The sequence below is a fragment of the Castor canadensis genome, chromosome 4, assembly GCF_047511655.1.
Source record: "Castor canadensis chromosome 4, mCasCan1.hap1v2, whole genome shotgun sequence".
Lineage (NCBI taxonomy): Eukaryota > Metazoa > Chordata > Mammalia > Rodentia > Castoridae > Castor > Castor canadensis.
The window spans coordinates 69,100,706-69,127,867 of record NC_133389.1 but is presented as its reverse complement, the minus strand read 5'-3'; the positions used below and the strand labels follow the sequence as shown (position 1 = coordinate 69,127,867).

The 27,162-nt window shown below is 39.8% G+C and overlaps 1 long non-coding RNA gene across 1 annotated transcript; it reads right to left on the bottom strand.

Annotated features, from left to right (window-relative positions):
• Nucleotides 1-4,196: 4,196 nt before the first annotated feature.
• LOC141422359 (uncharacterized) lies at nt 4,197-14,485 on the bottom strand. Its single transcript, XR_012446906.1, has 5 exons — nt 14,201-14,485; nt 9,874-10,064; nt 8,453-8,655; nt 8,209-8,361; nt 4,197-5,442 (listed from the first exon to the last, which is right to left on the bottom strand). It is a non-coding gene; the product is annotated as an uncharacterized lncRNA (long non-coding RNA).
• Between the last annotated feature and the right edge of the window lie 12,677 nt (nt 14,486-27,162).

Here is a 27,162-nt window from a genome sequence, read left to right as displayed (position 1 = left end):
ATATAGATCATCCAGGCCAAAACAAAGAAACTTCAGAGTTAAACTGCATCACAGGACTTAACAGGTAGCTATAGAATATTCTATCCAACATCTGTGGTGTATACATTCTTCTCAGCAGCCCATGGAACATTCTCCAAAACAGCTCACATTTTTGGTCATAAAAGAAATATTAACGGCAACAACAACAGGACTGAAGGTGGGGCTCAAGTGGTAGAGCCTCAGTTAAAAACCTCAGTACTGCCAAAACCAAGTATTAACAAATACACAAAAAATTGAAATAATTTCTTGTGTCTTATTGGATTATAATAGAATAAAACTGGAAGGAAGCAGCATGAGAAAATACAGAAAACACACTAACACTTGCAGATACAATTCACTTCTGAATGACCACTACGTCATTGAGGAAATAAGAAAAAAAATCAGTACTTCTTATAATCCAATGTAAATGAAAACAGCAGTAACCAGCATCTGCAGAATACAGCAAGCAACATTCTAAGAGGAAAGCAGATAGTGATGAGTGTCTACATTTAAAAAATAGAGATATGACAAATATATAAACTCAAGGTTGATACACCTGAATTCTTTAAAAGAATAAGCCAAACCCAAAATTAGTAGAAGGAAAGAAATAATAAAGATCAGAGCTGAAATAAATGAAATGGAAACCAAAAGAAAAATACAAAGGATCAATGAAACAGAGCTGGCTATATGTAAAGATTAACAAGATTGACAAACACTCAGCCAAAGTAACCAGGTGAAAGAAAGAGAAGACCCAAATTATTAAAATTAGTGCTGAAAATGAGGCTACTGTAAAAGATACCACTAAAATACAGAGGAGCTTTAAGGAATATTTTTTAAAACTATACTACAATAAATTGGAAAGGCAAGAAGAAATGGATACATTACTAGACACAGTTGATCTACTAAAATTAAACCAAGAAGATATAGGAAACCTAAATATATCTGTAAAGAGCAATGAGACTGAAGTAGTAATAAAAGTCTCTGAACAAAGAAATACCAGGACTGGACAGAAAATACCAGGACTCACAGCTGAGTTTGACCAGACCTTTAAAGAACTAACAACAACGTTTCTCAAACTATTACATCATATAGAACTGTAAGAAATGCTTCCAAACACATTATATGAAGCCAGCATTATTCTGATACAAAACTCAGATAAAGACAGAATAAAACAGAAAGCTATAGACCACATTCTTCAATGAACATAGATACAAATATCTTCAATGATATCCTTGCAAACTGAATTCAACAAGACATTAAAAAGATCAAATACCATCATTGAGTACATGTACATGTAATCTCAACATATACATGTAATCTCACAAATATGTGTAATCTCAACATAAGAAACCAATAAAAATAATATAGCACAAAATTAAAATAAAGAACAAAAATTGCATGATCATTTTAATAGATTCAAAACATACCTTGGACAAAATTCAACATCTCTTCATGATTAATCCTGAAACAATTAGGATTATAAGGAATACACTTTTAACTTAATAAAAGCAATATATAACAAATGAATAGTTATCATTATGCTGAATGGTAAAAAGCTGAATTTTCTGTAAAATTAGGACTGAGACAAGGATGTCTACTCTTACATCCCTGAGTCAATACAATCCTAACCAGTGCAAGAAAGCAAGAGAAAGAAATACAAGTGATACAAAAAGGAAAGGAAGAAGTCAAATTTTCCATTTATAAATGATATGATCCTACATGAAAAAGACCTGAAAGAATCCAGCAGAACACACATAGATACAATAAATGCTTTCAACAAATTTGCAGGACACAAAAGTAATATATAAAAATCAGTAGTTTGTCCATACACCAATAGTGGACTCCCTGAAAAAGAAATCACAAACACATTCCCATTCACACTAGCCTCAAAAAACCAAAACAAAAACAAAAAAGGGCTGGGCACTGGTGGCTCATGCCTGTAAGCCTAGCTACACAGGAGGCAGAGATTGGGAGGATTGCTGTTCAAAGCCAGCCTGAGCAAATTGTTCAAGACCTGATCTCAAAAAAGAAAAAAAAATCACAAAAAAGGGCTAGTGGAATGGCTCTAGGTATAGGCCCTGAATTCAACCCCCAGTACCACAAATTCAACCAAAGGTTTTGAAGATCTCTACAATGAAAGTGGTAAAACACTGAAAGATTGAAGAAGACACTAGAAGCTGGAAAGACTCCCATGTTCATGGATCAGAATATTATGAAAATGGTTATACTATCAATAGTGATACAGATTCAAAGCAATTCCCATCAAAATTCCAGTGACAGTCTTCATGGGATTAGGAAAAACAATCTCAAAATGCATATGGAAGTGCAAACCATTCTGAATAGCAACAGAAATCCAGAGTAAAAAGAGTACTGCTTGAAGTATCACATATGACTTAAAACTACATTACAGAACCATAGTAAAGACAACATAGCACAGTACTGGTGCAAAGAGAAACATGTAGACCAATGAAACAGAATAGAAGATCCAGAAATAAGTCCACACAGCTACAGTCATCTGATTCTCAACAAAGGTGCCAAAAACATACACTGGAAAAAAGCTTCTTTAATGAGTGGTACTGGCAAAACTGGATATCCATGTGTAGAAGGTGGACACTACATCTCCATCTTCACTCTGTACAAAAATCAACTCAAAATGGATCAAAGACTTTAATGTAAGACCTAAAACTGTGAAATGACTACAAGAAAATATAGGGAAAACATTTCAGCAACTTTCTGAATAGGACAGCAATAGCTTAGGAAATGACAGCAAGTATTGACTGACTGGCAGCATGGCTCAAGTGGTAGCATGCCTGCATAGAAAATGTGAGACCCTGTGTCCAAGCTCCAATACTGCACTAAAAAAGAGGAAAGAAAAAAAAAGTTGGCAAGGTTTCACAAGTGAGACTGCATCAAACTAAAAAAGACTTCTGAACAGCAAAGGAAACAATTACTGGAGCAAAGAGACAGGTATGGAATAGAGACAATCTTTGCCAGCTGTACATCCACCAGGGGATTAACACCCAGGATATATAAAGAACTCAAATATCAAGCACCACAATATCAATCCAATAAATTATATGAGCAAATGAACTAAGCATACACTTTTCAAATGAAGTAATACAAATGGGCAATATAAATACATGAAAACATGTTTAACATCTTTAGCCATCTAGGAAATACAAGTCAAAACTACACTGACATTCATTCTGACTTCAATCAGAATGGCTGCCATTAAGCAAAAAAACCCCAGCAAATGCTGGTAAGGATGTGAGGACAAAGGAACCCTTATACACAGCTTTGTGGAATGCAAAGTAGTTTAGCCCCTATGCAAATCAGTATGGAGGTTCTGCAAAAAAAAATTCAAAACAGGACTTCCATATGATCCAGCTATACCAATTCTGGGTATATACAAAGAGGGACCAGGTCAGCATGCAACAGGGATGCCTGCATTCACATGTTTATCACTGTAGTACTGGAGACCCAAACTGAGGATGCATCCCCTGGACACCTGTGGTGGAAAGAAGGAATGAAACAGCTGGTAGAAATTTAAGACTGAAAACCAGAATCCAAATACATAATATGCTTATCTATAAAAGCAAGGCACATAAATCTCAGGCAACTTGTGTCCTCTAAGGTACCTGTGTATCAAGGCAGTAGAAAAGGAGTGTTAAGTCATGCAAAACTCCTGACTCCACCCTGAGATCTGTCCAGCAGCAATGCCACCCAAGTGGTGAATGAACACACTCAGCTTTGGTGAGCACTATGAGCATTAATAGACTCAATTTTTATCTGAGTCAAAATGCAAGGTGTGGAAAATGTGGAAGAAATAGTTTGAGTTGAAATAACACTATAAATGGCAGGCACAGTGAGTAGAAATAAAGAAAGCAAATAATGTCATTGATTTCCTCAGTTGAAGTAGAATGGTTTCATGGAAAACTTACAAACCAAATATCAGATGTTTGTCAATTAAAGGATGCTAAAGATGTCAAAAACATTATCAGGGTAATGCTAAAGACAAAGCTATCTGATGCTTCTTAAATGCCAACCCCCCACCCACATTCACACAAACATGGAGAAAGAACTATAATAAATCCCATCTACTACCTATGGAAAACACAGCCTAAATTATATGGAAGATCTTGTGCTCATTTATATTCTTACACCAAAAACTCATTATAGTAATAAAAGAACTTCAATAAAAACATGAGTCCACAGTGAGGAACACAAATGTTTTAATCATTCTGGTTAATATTCACTTTGGATTAAATTAAAATTCTGGGAGAAAATGTCCTCTTTAAAACAGAATGCCAGCAAAACCAAGTATATGGAAAGAACTGAATTTTAGAACTTCCAGCATATAAACATGAATGTTCAATTTTGGTATAAAACAAAAACCAAGATGTGCACAAGGTGGAATGATGGACAGTAGTATTTTCAGAGGAAGATCATTGGAGAAAAGAATATTTTTCCATTCTCAAAGTATCACTCTCCACATTGCTTAACAGTTTTAAGGAAAACAACAAGTCATTTTCATGAGCTCCCACAGTGGATGCCTCCTTCTCCAAGTGACAGTCCTAGATAGAGACATGAGTGACAAACACTGGTAGGTCTTGGTCTTCAAGTAGGATGCTACAGGAAGCATATGGAATTAGCTATACATGGGATTTGCTAAAAGTTTAGGCTAAATTAAATTTAGCCTAAATGCTGAGGAAGTTATGAGACAACTGAAGAATGTGGGCCATGTTGCCAGACACCTGACCTGTCCCCTACAAACAGATCAAGGTCACCACAGTCTGACAACAAAAAAGAGAGGAGACAGTTTTGATTCAAAAAGACTAAAAAATTTATCTTTTTATTCTTTTTCAACCAAAATGTCTCCTCTCCTTTGTTGTATCATTTATGGTGACCCTGACTGAAGAAGATAGGTCAGTAGTCTCGTTTACTGGTCTATATTCGTAATGTGTCTGAAAATTTCCTGTGCTTAAATTCATGCTAAACATCTTTAGCAAAAACACTACAATGCTAATACTGCCTGCTTATAGCATTTGTGATCCTGAAATGGTCCAGTTTCATCTGTTCTTTTCTTCCTGCTGTTCCTGCCTTTGCTTTTCTATAGAGTGGGAACTTCAAGGGGTGGGATTAAGGTCACTCAAAAGTGGTTACAGACCTTGGTCTTGGTCTCCGATAGTAATCACAATTAGAGGCTCAGAAACTGTTAATTTCTCCAATAAAACTGGCCTTTTGGAGTGTCAAGAGACATTCATGGTTCTGAAATTCAATGATCATGAAAGATGTCTTCAGTGTTCTATTTGGCCATTCACTTGGTTTGTTGTTTTATATTTCTTCAAGTGTAAAAGGCACTTTCTGTGATGCATATTTGTGTAAATCACCATTATTTCTTCTTGTTCCAGCAACATTTGGTATCTGAGAGAGGGAGATAGAAATCAAATGAGAGTCTTGGTCAGGAATGGTTGCCAGGAAGTACTCCCAGTGATAACAGAGGACAGAGACAACCTGAGCTCCCTTGTGAGAAGGAGCCGAATTGCTGGAATGCAGGCTGGCTAAAGTGGAAGGTGGCATCCACAACAATGTAGAGAAAACCCTCCCGAACTTTCAATTCAGCTTGTGGTACAGGAATCAGGGCCCCTTCCTTGTCCCATACAGAAGCTTGTGGTCTCAGCCACATTCCTCCTATCCTTTTTATCCTAACCAAATCAAGGGCTTTTCACGCCTCTCAGTGCTCATTGTTCTTAACACCCAGGATACACATTCAGAAACAGACTGCTGTGGGAGAGAGAAACAACTCTTATGACTCCAAAAAGGGAAGAGAGGGTGGGCAGTTGGCAGAGCCATAGGAAAGAGAGATAGCAGGCTTCAGACCACATCCAAGTCCAGTCCCACCTTTATTAAAGAGGAGACAGTGATGCCTGGGGGCTGATCTTTAACTGACTCTTTTCATTAAGAGTTCATGAACACCTGAACTCTTAAAAACACATGAACTCTTAAAACCTTGGAGCAGACTCTCTTCATAAACATTTAGGAAGAGCAAGAAGGCACCCAATGGGAGCAACATACACAATGGATGTTGGGTCACCTTTTCTAGACAAGGACAAAAAATTTAAAGAAAGATTCATAGTGTTTTTCCACAGCAGATTAGGAAAGACAAGAACAAGGATTCACTAAAAATGGAAAGAATGAAGGGAGAGCAGTGAGTTCAACCACAGCACAACTCTTTTCTCTGAATTCCCGAAGACTATTCCACACCAGGTCACACCACAAAGCATTTCTCGGAATAGTCTCAATAGCTAGACCCATAAATCTCTAAAACAAAGGGACTGCCCTGTGTTTTACTGTACTCTTCTCTGTTTGTATTTTTCTTTCTCAATATTGCTCCTTCAGAAAAGATTCCTTTTAGTTTTTCTTGGCAGTCAAGAATGGTATAGAAGCTGGGCACTGGGTTTCATGCCCACCTGCTTAAGAGGCAAAGCACAGGAAGATCCTGGTTCAAATCCAGTATGGGCAAATACTTTTAAAAACCCTATTTCAAAAATACTCTACACAAAAAAAGGGATGGTGGAGTCACTCAAATGGTAGAGTGCCTGGGTAGCAATTGTGAGGCCCCAAATTCAAACACCAGTATCACCAGAACAAAAAATAAAAAGAAAAGAATGACAAAGAAGTTTAAGTGTAAAAATATTTCTTGACATTCAGTTTTGATGTATTATTATATGTCCTTCAAGGAAGGGAGACTGAAAAGCTTTATGTGGGGATTTTCTCTGACCAAAAGTAAAAATTTTAAATTGTGGTCCTAATCACATTAGAGGACTGGGAAGTTAGCAATATATAATGCAAACTGCCAGATTTATGGTAAAAAATGAAAAAGAAAAACTAAAAACCATTATGTGTAATTGGAGGAAATATTTTTTTGGACACTGAGTTTTAGTGTAGGTACTATTTCTTAGTTCATCTTGTTACCACTTTGTGCACATGTGCTTCAAGTATGGAGGCTACAGGCCAAATTCATTCACCACCATGTTTTTCTGTGATATGCAGAGTTTTGTGAGAGGGAAATACAAATTTCATCAGCAGTTAATGGATGTCAGCCTTTTCTATGGAGTAAGCCACACAAGTGGGAAAATTCCATATTGACAACTTGAGATCATCATGAATCAGTGTTCCTAATGTTCTAAATATGTTAGAATCACTTGAGATCTTCTTAAAATTACCGATGCCCATATGTCATCCCAGACTATTTACATGAGACACTCATGTGTGCATTCAAGGCACTCATTACCTCAGGTGCTTGTATTAGGGCATCTTGATCTGGAGATACTGAACAGACCACTGATTCCATAACTTCATTTCATCTCCCCCATCTCTCTCATCACTAGCTCCTGACTTACTGGCTCTATGGATTTTACTCTTCATTCTGAGAGTTTGAAGCAAATCGTCCTTTTGTCCGTTGAAATGGATTGGTGCAAAGCTCACCTTGTTTTTTCAATCAATCATATTAGGTCATGATATACATGGGGTTGGACTCTATCTTACATTAAGTTAATTAAATAAAAGACCCATATTCGCAACCTCCAGATTCACTGGCATTGTATTTTTGACACCTACCTGAACATGGTAAGTGAAAAAGGAAATAATGACAGAACACAGACTACCTAAAGATCTCATGATCATTGCAGTTGTGAAGTTGTGCAATTGGCATCTCATTTTTGATGATTGTCCCTTCACAGTACCGTTTAATATCCTCCAGGTAATGTAAGAATCCAAGAGGTAAAGACAATGTGTCCTGGAAAACCCATGAAAATGGGCACAGGGCTCTATACACTGGGCTGAAGATAACAGTGTTCCCAGGTCATTATGTGCCTCCCACCTAAAGCCCAGCTTGCAATTTAGTTTTTTTTAATCAGAGCACATTACTGTTAATTTTAACCATTTTCATGTGCATGCCCAACTTAAGAATAAGGGATTGATGTGGTCTGGTTCCCTGAAGCAGGCACAAGAGGAGAAACTGAACAAGTAATTTTAAAGGGCATGGACCCAGAAGAAAGAGGCAGTGGAACTGGGAAGCTGGGAAGACAGGTGAAAAGCCAAGAAAGTATGGGGTTATGGGAAACTATATGTACTAAGAACCTCAAATAATGCCCTCCATAACATGAGAATAACATGGGTTGGGCTTACCTGTGACACTTAAAGTATGAGGACGACAGCACTGGGGAGAAGCATTCAGAATGCAAACAGGAGATGTGGATGGAGGACCAGACAGGCTAGCAGTCCTCAGAAATCCAAGGTAAGGATAGATAGAGATTACATCACTTGTCAGACTGAACATACCTTAAAGAGAAAACACAGTAGAAGAATGAGCTCAAACCTACATTGAGAATCATAAGGATTAAGTGCATCCAAGAGCCATAGGGGTGACTACCTCAGTATGTTGATCCAGGGAATCTGCTCTCTATTATGCGCTTGCTGAGCAATAGTATTCTTTTGATAACCTTCTGCTTCAGGACATCTGGAGTGTCAATAAGCCATGGTGAATCCCATGTGTGTGGTCAACTGAGCCTTCTGGAACATCACCTTCTAACTTGGGAGGTTGTTTCATTCCAAAGAAAGCATTCAAATTCAGCTCTGAAAACAAAACCATACCCATTGTTACCTATGTCCTTACTGGGGTATACGATGGACATAAGGAAAAGAAAGGCCAGGACAAGGAAGCCCAGGAGGGACATGAAGTCTGAAGACAACTTTGCTATTTCCGTAATACAGATAGTTTTAACATATCCAGTCAAGTTAAGATTGCAGAAGACAAATGTACTTGCAATTTATTAAAAATTCAAGAAAAACAGGACTAGTAAAACCAAACATCTCCCAAGAATATGAGACAAAACCAGGGAATGACACCAGATATGGGCTGTGCTCTTAGAATGGAAGAGAGGATAAAAATGAAGCAAAATCAAAATCCACAGAAAAGAAAACTGGGGGAGAATAAACCTAAGGAATTATTATCCCATGCAAAAATATTTGATATCTTTTCAATTGCACAACAGGTATAAAACACCTACCACAAACGTAATACATGGGTTTCAGATACAAGTTTCATTATTCATATCTGGCGAGTACATCATGTACATATACTTAATTATCTGAGCATGAATTTTTACATTAGAAACAGGAGGAATAAAATATACTATCACAATTACTATTTCAGTCAGTTGAATCAGAAATGAAATAAAAATATGAAAATAAAATGAAAAGGAAGATGCTGTGCAAAGGAGATGACCTGTTACACATTAAAAAAACTCATAGCACAGGTCAATAACTGAAGATGTACAACAAACTTCCTCCCCAAATGTCACCTGAGCAGTCTTACTGCACTACAATCAAATGAAGGCTAGCAACAGATACTGTGTCTGAGCCAGGTGATGAGTATTTGTTGAGAAAGCAAAAAGCAAAAGGAGGGAAAACACAAGCCATATGGCTGATGAGAAGACAAGCAAAAAGCAAACAAAGAGTGGGGTGCAGGGAAATTAGTTGCATGTGCATAGCAGGCCAAAAAATGCTCTTCGTATAGTAATGATAACATAGGGTGCACTTACTTATGACACTAAAAATGTTGGGACACCAGCGCTGGGTGGGAACACAGTTCACAGTACAAACAGGAGATGAAGACAGAAGTCCAGACCAGGTGGCGGCCCATGGAAATTCAAGGTATGAACATGCAGATATAACAGGAGCTGTTATAAAGGACAAACCTTGAGGAGAAAACACAGTAGGGGGATGAGCTCAATCATACATGGAGGGTCACAAGCAGTAATAAGTGTATCCAAGAGCCACAGGTGGGATTACCTCTTTGTCCCAGTTCAGTGAATCTGCATCCTATTTGGCACCTGCTCAACAGTCGTTTTGTCTTCAAGAGCTTGTGTTTAAGGACGTTTCTGGCATCAATGAGGCCATGTTGAAACCCCAGTGTGTGGTCACCTGAGCCTTCAGGAGCATCACCTCCAGCTTCATTTCAGAGTAGGCACCTGACTTCAGCTCTGAAAATACAAACACAGACATTGTTCTCTATGCCCTGATTGGGACAGAAGAGCATCATCAAGGAAAAAAATGTAGGCTGGGACAACATAGTCCAAGGCTGGGAGAGGAGGCCTATAGACACACATATTTTCATGATGGTTGATGTTTCTCACATATCCAGTAATGACAAGATGGCCAGGAGCCAAAGGCAATTCCAATTTATTAACATATTCAAGAGAAACTGGACTAGTAAAACCCAGTATCTCCCAAAAATATATGGCAAGACAAGAAATGACACTGGCACAGGCTGTGATTTTGGAGAAGAAGAGATTTTAACACCAAGCAAAATCAAAGTTCAAGGAAAACCCTGCGACAGAAACTAACTGGGGGAGGTTAATCCTGGGAAACTTACAGAATTTGCGTAAGTATCTGATATACTTCCTGTGTGCTCAATCTGTTCAGAAAAAACACCTGCCACAAATATATAATGTGTATGGTCCAGATACAAGCTTCATTCATTCACATTTGCTAAGGATAGAAATGTACATGCATTTAATTATAAGATTTCACCAATTCTTACATTGGAAAATGGAAGGATCTTATATGAGATTACAATTCCTATTTCACAGAGCTGAAATTAGAAATTGTTGAGAAATATGAGAAGAAAGTAGATAAAGAGCTTGTGAAAAGCAGATGGCCCGTTAAGACATCAGGAAATGATAGTGTGGAACAATAGACCAAGGATTCACACTCTACTTGCTCACCAAACATCCTCTGAGCTGGTTTATTGCTCCAGCATCTGTGGAATTCAAGCAGGAGACAGAGTAAATGAGTCCAGTTGCTGAGTATTGTATGGGCTTGTGGGAAGCCAGTGGCAAGGAAAAGGCATGCCAGATGGATGGCAAGATGGTTAAATGCTCCAAGTTATTCACACAGGTCAGGCACTGCATGTCCCCAAAGACTCAGGAGTACTTCCCATAGGAACACTCCAAGTGGGTGACTTAATCCCACATCACCTTCCACGTCCTGACATCACCACCAGGAAGGATCCATGGGCCAAGGTGTTGTCATTCGGAGTGACACCGAGGAAAGATAGGCAAGACCCAGATAACGTGGACGTGAAGAATTTAAACCTCAGTCTTAAGAACATCTGGAGCAAACCAGGGGTGGTGGACCAAGCCTGTAATCCAAGCTACACAGGAGGAAGAGATGGCAAGGACAGAGTTTGCTAGTGAGACCTATTTAAGAAACCAGGCAAGAGGGGCTTTGTGGTATGCACCCGCCATCCCAGGCTTTTGGAGTCTCTGAAGTGGTAGAGGCCCTAACATATGGGAGGCCCTGAGTTCAAATGCCAGCAATAACAAAAAGAAAGACGGAAACCTTTTCTAAAAGAAATTCTCCAGCATGGAATGGGAACACTGAAAAAGGCCCCTGGCACAAGATCCAAGTGCAGCCCTGCCTTTTACTAAAGTGGAGACACTCATTCCTAGGCGCTAAGCTTTTAATGAACCCATGTGACTTCTTCACAAACCTGGAGCAGACCCTTTCCATAAATGTGGATGAAAAGCAATGGTGGGTCACCTTGGCTACACAGGAAAAGTTTGGGAGTCCTTTTCCAAGCAGATCAGAAAAGCAGAACAATGGAGAATGAAGGGAGAGCAGAGTTCAACCAGAGCACAACTCTTTTCACTAATTTCTGGAAGGAAATTCCATACCAGGTCTCCCGTAAAGCACTTCTAGGAAGAGCTCGAATATGTAGACCCACAGATATTTAAATCAAAAGGCACTGCAGTATGCTGCTGCCTTTTTCCATCTTCAAAGCACTCCTTCAAAAAAAGATCCCTCTCTAGTAGTTGATACCATTCTAGAATGGCATAGAAGTGTAAACATACAACAACTTACTACATTTCACATTTGAGGTGTATCATTTTTTCATGAAGGGAGGACTTTTATTTCATGAGTTTTGAGGATTTTTGTTTCAGGAAAATCATGGACGAAAAATAAAACTTTTATATTGTGGTCCCTATCTCCTCAGAGGACTGCCAAGTAAATGTGGCAGAAGGCAGGCTACAAGTTTTATTGGAAAATGAAAAGGAAAATACTAAATTCTACCATGTGCACTTGAAGGAAGTTCTCTTTATACTTTCAGTTCCAATAGAACTATTATTCTTATCTACTCTTGTACCCAAACACTTTGTGCACATGTGCTACAAATACGGGGACTACATGGGCCTCTCCCATCCATCTCCACGTTCTCCTGTGGCACTCAAATAGTTTTGTTCAGAGGGGAGTACAAATGCAATCTTTAACGGATGCTATGCTTTCTCTATGGCCTGTGCCACACAGCTGGGACAATACCATCTTGTCAACCTGCCAACAGCTTAAGTCCATGCTCCACAGTTCATGCCATATATTACAGTCACCTGGGAGCTTTTTCAATACACTGATGAAATAACCACATCTCAGACTATCAGAGCCTGCAGTGGGAACTTGCCTGTGTGAGTCGGCATTTGGCCTTGTAGGAAAACTATAAGGAACTGAGGCAAAGGCCTCGGAACTGGACTGTGCCTGTGTGAGGTGGTATCTGGCCATGTAAGAAAGCTCCAAGGAACTGAGGCAAAAGTCTCAGACCAGACCTTCCCTGTATGATCTGGTATCTGGCCTTGTGAGAAGGCCAGACATCCAGAAAAACAGTATTCCAGGTTCCCAGATGGCTTCGTATCCTTCAGAGGTAAATAAGAAAGTTATGTTGACCATGTGCTTCTCTTGCTTCTCTGTTCCCGTTTTAAAGGAGACATAACAAAGAGTTAATTTTAACTGTGCTTCCCTGTACTAATATAACCTTGACATGTAATACTTGGCATGCTTTTTCTGACCAAATGCTGTGTAAAAGGAGTTTATAAAAAGCAAAGGATGCTTCATTAAAGTGGCTATTGAGCAGGATTCAGTAGTCCCCTATCTTTTTCAGCTTCAGTCACCCAGATTCTGCAGGTAAATGGCTTACACCAGACTATTTCATGAGCTCCTCCATTCCTTCTTCCCGGCAGCATGATCTGAACATAGGGAACGGACCACTCTCGTTCCATCCTCCCATCTCAATCATGCCTGGTTCCTTACCTGCTGGCTCTATGGATTTTGCCATTCCTAATGACAGTTTCAAGCAAATCACTCTCATGTCATCTGCACTGGCATACCCTGATGCAAAGTTTGTTCTATATTCACAATCAATTTTATTGGGTCTTCATGTAACTGACCCCTGACCCACATCCCTTTGAGTGACTTAAATGAAAGGCTCTCTTAGTCTCAGTCCTCAAGAGTCAATGGGGTTGTATTTTAGACTTGAAGTTGGACATGTTAATGGAAAAGACAATAAGGAGAAGGAGAAGACAAGGACTGCCAAAGTTGTCCTTAATCTATGTGGGTTTGTGGTACTGCCCTTGGCATCTCCTTTTGGACTGACATAACCTTTAAAGTTCCACTCAGTGTCCTCCAGCTAACGTCAGAGTTCATGAGGTAGAGATACTGACTCCTGATGAAAACATGTACATTGGCCTAGGCCTGGAGACATGGTACTGAGGACAACAGTAGCACCAGGGCCTAGCCTTCTCTCAACCTTATCCCCAGTTTGCAATGTAGTTTTTGATGATCAGGGCTACTTCTCATCATATTAGCACTTTTCATGTGCAGGTCCAATTTAAGAATTCATGAAATGACATGGTCTGTTTCCTGAAAGCAGGCACAAGAGGAGAATCCCACACTAGACACTGGCTTAGGGCATGTTTCCAGAGGAAAGCTCCCAGTGGGAGTCTGGGTGGCCGGGAAGACAGAAAAAAAGCCAACAAAGACTGGGATTCTGTGGAATCAGTTGCGTGTGCTCAGCAGGCCAAGATACTCTTCATACAGACAGGGCTTACCTATGGCACTTAATGTGTTGGGACACCAGAGCTGGGTGGGAACACAGGTCATAGAACAAACAGGAGATGGAAACAGACATTCAGACAAGATGGAAGTTCATGGAAATTCAAGGTATGAACATACAGAGGTTACATGAGCTATTGGACAGGACAAACCTTGAGGAAAAGCATAGTAGGATGATGAGCTCAATCCTACATGAAGGGTCACAAAGAGTAAGCACAAGAGCCAGAGGTGGGATTACCTGTTTGTCCTAGTTCAGGGAATCTGCATACTATTTGGCACCTTCTGAACAGTAGTTTTCTCTTCAGGATCTTCCATTTTAGGACACTTGTGGCATCAGTGAGGCCATGATGAAACCCAGGTGTGTGGTCACCAGAGCCTTTGGGAGCATCACCCTCCAGCTTCATTTCAAAGAAGGCCTCCAAATTCAGCTCTGAGAATGCAACCACAGACATTGTTCTCTATGTTTGTTTGTTTGTTTTGTTTGTTTTGTTAGTTTTACTATAGTCAGTTAGCTAATACTAAATTAAACACAGACCAGGGACAGAAATAGCATACATACACTAATCTAAAACCAAACACACCCACAAAACAAAATTAAATTAAGGGAAAGAAAATAGGTGACTGAAACCATCAATAGTCTATCAAGGACATAGTTACACAGTACCAAATGGAGCGATGGGAAGACAAAAAAGGGATGGAGACCATTCTTGCCTCAAAAATAATTTAATAAGAGGGAAATAAAGAAAATGGATACCCAGTTCCAGACTCCAACAAAACAAAGAGAAGGTACACCAAAGAACCCAACAAAGCCCATAAGAACACCTAAAAGAAGAAATCCTGCAAGTAATCACTGAGAGTTTAATGGAGATGTTACTACACATGGTCAAGCAAAACATATAAGAGATAGTCAAGAAATTCCAAGACACCAAAAATAAAGAATATGAGAAGACACAGAAACGAATAAATGAACTCACAGGAGCCCTAAATAAACACCAAAGTGAAACAGACAACACTATAAATAGAGAGAGAAATGAATTAAGGGCAAAAATTGACAATATTAAAGAGGAAGGGAGCCACAATATGGAAAACCTCAGAAAAAAGAATGAAACAGAAATGCAAAACAATATGGAAGGCCACTCTAGCAGACTACAACAAGCAGAAGACAGAATCTCAGAACTTGAACATGAAACAGAATTTAAAGTAAAAACTGAAGAGCTATTAGTCAAACAACTCAAGACCTGTGAAAGGAACATGCAAGAACGCACCAACTCCATCAAAAGACCAAACCTGAGAATCATGGGCATTTAAGAAGAAGAAAAGGTGCAAGCAAAAGGAATTTGTAATATGTTCAACAAAATAAAAACAGAAAATTTCCCAAATATAGAGAAAGCTATGCCCATTCAGGTACAGGAAGCCTTGAGGACACCAAACAGACTTGACCAAAATAGAACTACCCCACAACATATTACCATTAAAACAAAAAGCACAGAGAATACAGAAAGAATATTAAAGGCTGTAAGAGAGAAAAAACAAGTAACATACAAAGGCAAACCCATCAAAATCACAGCAGATTTTTCAACGGAAACCTTAAAAGCAAGAACTGTAAGGGCTGAGGTATTCCTCACTGGATGAAAATAACTTCAACCCTAGGATACGCTACCCAGCAAAACCATCATTCGAAATAGATGGAGGAATAAAAGTCTTCCATGGTAAGCAGAAACTAAACAATATATGACCACCAAGCCACCACTACAAAAGATTCTCCAAGGAATTCTGCATACAGAAGATGAAAGCAATCAAAACCATGAGAGGACAGGAAGTACCATACCACAAGAGAAGAAAAGACAAGGAAACAGAGAGTAACACTGATGCAGCTGCATGCAATCAAACCCTTAAACCACAGAAACAATGAAATGACAGGAATCACCACATACATATCATTAGTAACACTGAATGTTAATGGACTTAATTTCCCCATCAAAAGACACCGTTTGGCAAACTGGGTTAAAAAGGAAGATCCAACACTTTGTTATTTACAGGAGATCCATCTCATCAACAGAAACAAGCACTGGCTCAGGGTGAAAAGCTGGAAGAAGATTTACCAAGCAAATGGCCCCCAAAAAAGAGGCAGGAGTACCAATACTTGTATTAGGCAAAGTAGACTTCAAACCTACATTGATTAAATGATATAAAGAAGGACACTCCATACTAACAAAGTAGAAATACACCAAAAAGAAATAACAATTTTCAACCTATATGCACCTAATGTCAGTAAACCCAATGTCATCAAACATAATCTGAAGGACCTAAAACCATATATAGACTCCAACACAGTGGTACTGGGAGACTTTAATACCCCACCCCCTTTCACCAATAAATAGGTCATCAAAAAAAAATTCAATAAAGAAATTCCAGAACTAAATTACAAAATAGATCAAATGGACCTAGTTGATGTCTACAGAATATTTCATCCAACTTCAGCACAATGTACATTCTTCTCAGCAGCCCATGGAACCTTCTCCAAAAATGATCATATATTAGAAAATGGAAATAATCCCATGCATTCTATCTGATCATAATGTATTAAAACTAGAACTCAACAACAAAAACAACAGCAGAAAATATGCAAACAATTGGAAGATGAACACATTGCTCAATGACCAGTGGGTCACTGATGAAATAAAAGAGGAAATTAAAAATATCTGGAAGTTAATGAAAATGAAAACATGACCTACCAGAACCTATAGGACACAGAAAGGCAGTCCTAAGAAGAAAGTTTATAGCCATGAGTGCATATATTAAAAGGACAGAAAGATCTCAAATCAGTGACCTAATGCTACATTTCAAACTCACAGAAAAACAAGAACAATCAAATCCCAAAACATGCAAAAGGAGAGAAATAATAAAAATAAGGGCCAAAATTAATGAAATAGAAACAAACAAACAAAACATACAAAGAATCAATGAAACAAAAAACTGGTTCTTTGAAAAAATAAACAAGATTGACAGACTCCTGGCAAACCTGACTAAAATGAGGAGACAAAAAACCCAAATCAGTAAAAGCAGAAATGCAAAAATGGTGATAACAATAAACACCATGGAAATCCAGGAAATCATCAGAGACTACTTTGAGAACCTATATTTCAATAAATTTGAAAATCTTGAAGAAATGGACAAATTTCTACATACTTATGACCATCTAAAATTGAACCAAGAGGATATTAAACACCTAAATAGATTTATAACACAAAATGAAATTGAAGCAGCAATGAAGAGACTCCCAAAAAAGAAAAGGCCAGACCCTGATGGATTCTCTGCTGAATTCTATCAGACCTTTAAAAAAGAACTAATACCAACTCTCCTTAAATTTTTCCATGAAATAGAAAGGGAAGGAACACTGCCTAACTAATTATAAGAAGCCAGCATTACACTCATCCCCAAACCAGAAAAAGATACCTGCAAAAAGGAGAACTATAGGACAGTCTCCTTAATGAACATAGATACAAAAATCCTCAATAAAATAATGGCAAACTAAATCCAACAACACATCGGAACGATCATTCAACACAACCAAGTCAGCTTCATCACAGGGATGCAGGGGTGGTTCAACATATGCAAATCTATAAATGTAATACAGCACATTAATAGAAGCAAAGACAAAAACCACTCAATCATCTCAATAGATGCAGAAAAAGCCTTTGATAAGATCCAACATCACTTTATGATAAAAGCTCTAAGAAAACTAGGAATAGAAGGAATGCACCTCAACATTCTAAAGGTTATATATGACAAACCTATAGTCAACATAATTAATGGACAAAAACTGAAACCATTTCCCCTAAAATCAGGGATGAAACAAGGATGTTCACTATCCCCACTACTATCCAACACAGTCCTGAATTCCTAGCCAGAGCAATTAGGCAAGAAAAAAATGAATACAAATAGGTAAAGAAACTGTCAAAATATCCCTATTTGCAGGTGACATGATCCTATATCCTAAAGTCCCAAAAATCTCTATCCAAAATCTCCTAGACACCCTAAACAGCTACAGCATGGTGGCAGGATACAAAATCAACTTACAAAAATCATTAGCTTTTCTATACACCAACAACAAACAAACTTAAAAACAATACATGGAAACAAAGCCATTAACAATAGCCTAAAACAAAATCAAATACCTAGCAGTAAACTTAACCAAGGATGTGAATGACCTCTACAAAAGAACTAGAAAACCTTGAAGATAAGAAATTGAGGAAAACTACAGAAGGTGGAAAGACCTCCCATGCTCATGGATTGGTAGAATCAATATTGTAAAAATGGCTATATAACCAAAAGCAATCTACATGCTCTATGCAATTCCCATCAAAATCCCAATAACATTCATCACAGAGATCGAAAAATCTACCCTAAAGTTCATTTGGAAACACAAGAGACCGTGAGTAGCCAAGGCAATACTCAGCAAAAAGAGCAATGCTGGAGGTATCACAATACCCAACTTCAAAGTCCATTACAAAGCAATAGCAATAAAAACAACATAATATTGGCACAAAAACAGACACGAAGACCAATGGAACAGAAGAGAGGACCTGGATATGAATCCACACAGCTATGACCACCTTATTTTTGACAAAGGTGCCAAAAACATATGATGGAGAAAAGACAGCCTCTTCAACAAATGTTGCTGGGAAAAGTGATTATTCATCTGCTAAAAACTGAAACTCCATCCATGTTTAACACCCTATGCTAGTATCAACTCAAAATGGATCAAAGACCTTATTATCAGACCTGAAACTCGGAAGTTTGTACAGGAAAGGGTAGGGAATACTCTGGAAGTAATAGATATAGACAAGGACTTCCTCAACAGAACCCCAGCATCTCAGCAACTAAGAGAATGGATGGACAAATGGGACTATATAAAATTAAAATGCTTCTGCACAACAAAAGAAATGGTCTCTAAACTGAAGAGACCACCCAAACAGTAGGAGAAAATATTAGCCAGCTATACATAAGACAAAGGACTGATAATCAGAATATACAGTGAACTTAAAAAACTCAACTCTCCCAAAATCAATGAATCAATAAAGAAATGGGCAACTGAACAGAACTTTCTCAAAAGAAGAAATTCAAATGGCCAAAAAACACATGAAAAAATGCTCACCATCTCTGGCAATAAAGGAAATGCAAATCAAAACCACACTAAGATTCCACCTCACCCCTGTTAGAATAGCCATAATCAAAAACACCAACAACAACAGGTGCTGCAGAGGATATGGGGAAAAAGGAATCCTTGTACACTGCTGGTTGAAATGTAAGCTAGTGCAACCACTCTGGAAAATAATATGGAGGCGTCTCAAAAATCTAAACATAGATCTGCCATATGATCCAGCAATCCCACTCCTGGGGATATACCCAAAGGAATGCAACACAGGTTAATCCAGAGACACCTGCACACCCTTGTTTATTGCAGTGCTATTCACAATAGGCAAGTTATGGAAACACTCAAGATGCCCTACTACAGATGAATGGATTAAGAAAATGTGGTACTTATATACAATGCAGTTTTACTCAGCCATGAAGAAGAATGAAATTTTTCATTCTCAAATAAATGGATGGCTCTGGAGAACATCTTTTTGAACGAGGTTAGCTGGCTCAGAAGACCAAAAATCCTATGTTCTCCATCATATGTGGACTTTAGATCTAGGGAAAATGCAGTAGTGTTGTTGAACTTGGGTCATATACTAAGGAGAGAGCACAGCACATACAGGAGGTATGGAAATGGGTAGGAAACCCAACACTTGAAAGTTTTTGATGTTCCCTATACAGAGGAGCTAATACAGTAACCTTAATGCAACAGAGGTCAATAAAGGAAGGTGAATAGGAGCTAGTGAAAAGGTCAGGTAGAGATGAATCAATTCGGGATGTAATACACTTGTGCATGGAAGCAATGCTAGGAATCTCTCAGTGCAGCTATACTTATCTCAACTAGCAAAAATGTCTTTCTTATTATTGCTTATGTCTTCTATTGAACAAAATTGGAGAAAAGGGCAAATCAGGTTCTGCCTGGACTCGAGGGGGTGGGGGGGAGAGGGAGGGGATTGGGGCCCAGGGGGGAGAAATTGCCCAAACTATGTATGCACATATGAATAAATGAATAAATGAAAAGAAAATCTTAATTAAAAAGGAGGAAAGAAAGAAAAAAACAAAAAGAAAAGCACCTGAAAAAGAGAAGCACACTCTCTCAGCCCTCAGATTCCACCAGGGCTCCACCACGCTCCCCTTTGTATTTTCCTCAACTAACTTTTGATGAACCCCACTTACACCCCCAAAAAATTGTCAAAAACAGTGTGCAAACACTGAAAATCACTACTGGCACAAAATCCAAGTCCAGCCCTGCATTTGCTAAAGTGGAGACACTCATTCCTAGATGTTGAGCTTTTAATGAACCTATGTGACCGCTTGACAAACCTGGAGCAGACCCTTTCCATAAATGTGGATGAAGAGTAATGGTGGTTCACCTTGTTAGACAAGAAAAGTTTGAGAGTGCTTTTCCAAGCACATCAGAAAAGCAGACCAAAGGAGAGTGAATGGACAGCAGTGAGTTCAACCATAGCACAACCCTTTTCACTAATTTCTGGAAGTAATTTCCACACCAGGTCACCTGTAAAGCATTTCTAGATAAAGCTCAAATATCTATAACCACAGATATTTAAATCAAAAGGGACTGCAATATGCTGCTGCCTTTTTCTGTCTTCAAAGCGCTCCTTCAACAAAAGATCACTCTATAGTGGTTCATAGCACTGTAGAGTGGCATAGAAGTGTAAACATACGACAACTTCCTGTGGTTCATTTTTGAGGTGTATCATTTTTCCTTCAAGGGAGGACTTTTATTTCAGGAGTTTTGAGGACTTTTATTTCAGGGAAATCACAAACGAAAAATAAAACTTTCATATCATGGTCCCTATCTCCTCACAGGACTGCCAAGTAAACATGGAGGAAGGCAGGCTTCAAGTTTTATTTGGAAATAAAAAAGAAAAAACTAAATTCCACCATGTGCACTTGGAGGAAAAATTTTTATACTTCCAGTTAGAGCTATTATTCTTATCTACAACTGTACTCAAACATTGTTTGCACATGTGCTACAAATATGGGGGCTACATGGGTCTCTCCCATCCATCTCAGAGTTTTACTGTGGCACTGAAATAGTTTTGTTCAGAGGGGAGTACAAATTCTATTGTTAAGGATGCTGTGCTTTCTCTATGGCCTGTGCCACACAGCTGGGACAATACCATCTTGTCAACCTGCCAACAGCTTAAGTCCATGCTGCACAGTTCATGCCACATATTACAGTCACCTGGGAGCTTTTTCAACACACTGATGCCCTAACCACATCCCAGATTATTTCGTGAGCCCTTCCATTCCTTCTTCCTGGCAGCATGATCTGGACATAGGGAATGGACCACTCTCATTCCATCGTCCCATCTCAATCATGCCTGCTTACTTACCTGCTGGCCCTATTGATTTTGCCATTCCTAATGACAGTTTCAAGCAAATGACTCTCGTGTCATCTGCACTGGCTTGGCCTGATGCAAAGTTTGTCCTCTATTCACAATCAAATTAATTGGATCTTGATGTAATTGACCCCGAACCCACCCAATCCCTTTGAGTGACTTAAATGAAAGGCTCTCTTAGTCTCAGACCTTCAGAGTCAATGGGGTTGTATTTTAGACTCAAAGCTGGACATGTTAATAGAAAAGGCAATTAGGAGAAGGAGAGGACAACGACTGCCTAAGTCATCCTTGATCTACCAAGTTTGGGGTACTGCCCTTGGCATCTCCTTTTGGACAGACATACCTTTAAAATTCCACTCAGTGTCCTCCAGCTAACGTCAGAGATCATGAGATAGAGATACCCGATCCTGATGAAACTATGCCCATTGGCAAAGGCATGGAGACATGGCACTCAAGACAACATTGGCACCAGGGCCTAGCTTTCTCTCACCAATACCCCAGTTTGCAATGCAGTTTTTTGTAATTGGGGCTACTTCTAATCATATTAACAGTTTTCATGTGCAGGTCCAATTTAAGAATTTGACAACTGACATGTCTGGTTCTGAAAGCAGACACAAGAGGAGAATCCCACACTAGAGATTTGTCTAGGGTGTGCTCCCAAAGGAAGACTCCCACTGAGAGCCTGGCTAACAGAAAGATGGGCAAAAAGCCAACACAGACTGGGGTTCTGGGGAATTAGTTGCTTGTGCTTAGCAGATAAGAGCTGCTCTCATACAGTAATGAAAACAACAGGCTGGTCTTACCTAGGGCACTTAAAGTGTCAGGACACCAGCACTGCCTGGGAACACAGTCCACAGTACAAACAGGAGATGGAGATGGATGTCCAGACCAGGTGGAGGCCCATGCAAATTCGAGGTATGGACACACAGAGATTAGATGGGCTGTTGGACAGGACAAACCTTGAGGAGAACACACAGCAGGAGGATGAGTTCAATCCTACATGAAGGGTCACAAGGAGTAAGTGCATCTAAGAGCCACAGGTGAGATTACCTGTCTGTTCCAGTTCTGGGAATATGCATACTATTCGGCACCTGCTGAACAGTAGTTTTCTCTTCACGATCTTCCATTTCAGGATATTTGTGTCATCAATGAGGCAATGGTGAAACCATGGTGTGTGGTCAAATGAGCCTTTGGGAGCATCACCCTACAGCTTCATTTCAAAGCAGGCACCTGAATTCAGCTCTGAAAATACAATCACAGACATTGTTCCCTGTGCCCTGATTGGGATAGAAGAGCATCATCAAGGAAAGAAATGTACCCTGGGACAACAGAGTCCAAGGCTGGGAGAGGAGGCCTATAGACATCCTTATATATTCATGATGGCTGGTGCTTCTCACATATCCAGTAATGGTAAGATGGATAGGAGGCAAAGGTACTTACAATTTATTAACATATTCAAGAGAAACTGGACTAGTAAAACCCAGTATCTCCCAAAAAAATATGGCAAGACAAGGAAATGACACTGGCATAGGCTGTGATTTTGGAGAGGAAGAGATTTTAACACCAAACAAAATTAAGGTTCAAGGAAAACCCTACAACAGAAACTAACTGGGGGAGGTTAATCCTGAGAAATTTACAGAACTTGCATAAGTATCTGATATACTTACTGCATGCTCATTCTGTTTAGAAAACACACCTGCCACAAATATATAATGTGTATGGTCCAGATACAAGTTTCATTCATTATTCACATTTGCTGAGGATAGAATGTACATGCATTTAATTATCTGATTTCACCACTTTTTAATCTGGAAAATGGAGAGATTTTATATGAGATTATAATTCCTATTCCACAGACCTGAAATTAGAAATCAGTGAAAAAAGTGTATAAAAAGAGCTTGTGAAAAGCAGATGGCCCATTAAGACATCAGGAAATGATAGCATTGAGCAATAGAGCGAGGATTCACACTCTCCCAGCTCCTCAAACATCCTCTGAGCTAGCTTATTGCTCCAGCATCCATGGAAGGTGACCAGGAGACACAGTAAGTGAGTTTGGCTGCTGAGTATTGTCTGGGCTTGGGGGAAGCTAATGGCAAGGAAAAGGCTTGCCAGAGGGATGGTAATACAGTTAAATGCTCCAAGTTATTCACACGGGTCAGGCACTGCATGTCCCCAAACATGCAGGAGCACTTCCTATGGAAACACTCCAAGTGGGTGATGGGGGCCCCTAATCCCACATGACCTTCCACCTCCTGACATCACCACCAGGAATTGTAAATGGCTCAACATGTTGTCATTGGAGTGACACTGTGGAAAGATGTGCAAGGCCCAGATAAAGTGGATGTGAAGGGCTGAAACCTCAGTCTTGAAAACATCTGGAGCAAGCCAGGGGTGGTGGACCAAGCCTGTAATCCAAGCTACATAGGAGGCAGAGATGGAGAGGATGGAGGTTGGAGTGAGACCCCATTTAAGACACCAAGTAAGCAGGGATTTGTGCTGTGCGCCTGCCACCCCAGGCTTTTGGAGTCTATGTGGTGGTAGAGACCCTAACATGTGGAGGGTCCAGAGTTCAAATGCCAGCAATAACAAAAAGAGAAAGATGGAAACTATTTATTACAGAAATTGTCAAGCATGGAATGGGAACACTGAAAAAGGCCACTGGCACAAGATCCAAGTGCAGCCCTGACTGTTACTAAAGTGGAGACACTCATTCCCATGTGCTGAGCTTTTAATGAACCCATGGTGACCTCTTCACAAACCTGGAACAGTGCTTTCCATAAATGTGGATGAAGAGCAACAGTGGGTTACCTTGTAGCCAACAGGAAAAGTTTGAGAGTCTTTTTCCAAGTAGATCAGAAAAACAGAACAATGGAGAGTGAAGGGACAGCAGTGAGTTCAACCAGAGCACAACTCTTTTCGCTAGTCTCTGGAAGGAAATTCCATACCAGGTCTCCCATAAAGCACTTCTAGGAAGAGCTGAATATGTAGACCCACAGACATTTAAATCAAAAGGGACTGCAGTATGCTGCTGCCTTTTTCTGTCTTCAAAGCACTCCTTCAAAAAAAGATCCCTCTCTAGTAGTTCATACCATTCTAGAATGGCATAGAAGTGTAAACGTATGAAAACTTCCTACATTTGACATTTGAGGTGTATCATTTTTCCTCAAGGGAGGACTTTTATTTCAGGAGTTTTATTTCAGGAGTTTTGAGGACTTTTGTTTCAGGAAAATCATGCACGAAAAGTAAAACTTTCATATCATGGTCCCTATCTCCTCATAGTATGCCAAGTGAACATGGCAAAGGCAGACTACAAGTTTTATTTGAAAACGAAAAAGAAAATACTAAATTCCACCATGTGCACTTGAAGGAAGTTCTCTATGTACTTTCAGTTCCAAAACAGCTATTATTGTTATCTACTCTTGTACTCAAACATTTTTTGCACATGTGCTACAAATATGGGGGCTACATGGGTCTCTCCCATCCATCTCTGTGTTCTACTGTGGCACTAAAATAGTTTTGTTCAGAGGGAAGTACAAATTCAATGTTTAACAGATGCTATGCTTTCTCTATGGCCTGTGCCACACAGCTGGGACAATACCATCTTGTCAACCTGTCAACAGCTTAAGTCCATGCTGCATAGTTCATGCCACATATTACAGTCACCTGGGAGCTTTTTCAACACACTGATGCCCTAACCACATCCCAGACTATTTCATGAGCCCTTCCATTCCTTCTTCCTGGCAGCATGATCTGCACATAGGGCATGGACAACTCTCATTCCATCATCCCATCTCTATCATGCCTGGTTCCTTACTGGCTAGCTCTATGGATTTTGCCATTCCTAATGACAGCTTCAAGCAAATTACTCTCATGTCATCTGCACTGGCATGGCCTGATGCAAAGTTTGTCCTGTATTCACAATCAATTTTATTGGGTCTTGATGTGACTGACCCACGACCCACATCCCTTTGAGTGACTTAAATGAAAAGCTCTCTTAGTCATGACCTTCAGAGTCAAGGGGGTTGTATTTTAGACTCAAAGCTGGACATATTAATGGAAAAGGAAATAAGGAGGAGAGGACAATGACTGTCTAAGTCCTCCTTGATCTATGCAGGTTTTGGTACTATCCTTGGCATCTCCTTTTGGACTGACATAACCTTTAAAGTTCCACTCAGTGTCCTCCAGCTAATGTCAGGTTCATGAAGTAGAGATACTGACTCCTGATCAAACTATGCACATTGGCAAAGGTTTGGAGAAATGGTGCTCAGGACAATACTGGCACCAGGGCCTAGCTTTCTCTCACCAAGACCCCAGTTTGCAATGTAGTTTTTTATAATAGGGGCTACTTCTCATCATATTAGCACTTCTCATCTGCAGGTCCAATTTAAAAATTCAGGAACTGACATGGTCTGGTTCCCGAAAGCAGCACAAGAGGAGAATCCCACACTAGAGATCGGTTTAGGGCATGTTCCCAGAGGAAAGTGGCACTGGGACCCTGGGTAGCTGGGAAGACAGGCAAAAAGCCAACAAATACTGGGGTTCTGGAGAATTAGTTGCTTGTGCTTAGCTGACGAGAGCTGCTCTCTTACAGTAATGATGATAGGCTGGGCTTACCTAGGGCACTTAAAGTGTCAGGACACCAGCGCTGCCTGGGAACACAGTCCACAGTACAAACAGGAGATGGAGATGGATCTCCAGACCAGGTGGAGGCCCATGCAAATTCGAGATACAGACACACAGAGATTACATGAGCTGTTGGACAAGACAAACCTTGAGGAGAAAACAGAGTAGGAGGATGAGTTCAATCCTACATAAAGGGTCACAAGGAGTAAGTGCCTCCAAGAGCCACAGGTGGGATTACCTGTCTGTCCCAGTTCAGGGAATCTGCATACTATTCAGCACCTGCTGAACAGTAGTTTTCTCTTCACGATCTTCCATTTCAGGATGTTTGTGTCATCAATGAGGCCATGTTGAAACCCTGTTGTGTGGTCAACTGAGCCTTCAGGAGCATCATCCTCCAGCTTCATTTCAAAGCAGGCACCTGAATTCAGCTCTGAAAATACAATCACAGACATTGTTCCCTGTGCCCTGATTGGGATAGAAGAGCGTCATCAAGGAAAGAAATGTATCCTGGGACAACAGAGTCCAAGGCTGGGAGAGGAGGTCTATAGACACCCTTATATTTTCAAAACATCATTCTGAGTGAGGTTAGTCTGGCCCAAAAGACCAAAAATCATATGTTCTCCCTCATACGTGGATATTAGATCAAGGGCAAACACAACAATGGGATTGGACTATGAGCACATGAGAAAAGCGAGAGCACACAAGGGAGATATGAGGATAGGTAAGACACCTAAAAAATTAGCTAGCATTTGTTGACCTTAATGCAGAGAAACTAAAGCAGATACCTTAAAGCACCTGAGGCCAATAGGAAAAGGGGAACAGGTACTAGAGAAAAGGTTAGATCAAAAAGAATTAACCTAGAAGGTAACACCCACGCACAGGAAATCAATGTGAGTCAATGCCCTGTATAGCTATCCTTATCTCAACCAGCAAAAACCCTTGTTCCTTCCTATTATTGCTTATACTCTCTTTACAACAAAATTAGAAATAAGGGCAAAATAGTTTCTGCTGGGTATTGAGGGGTGGGGGGGAGAGGGAGGGGGTGGAGTGGGTGGTTAGGGAGGGGGTG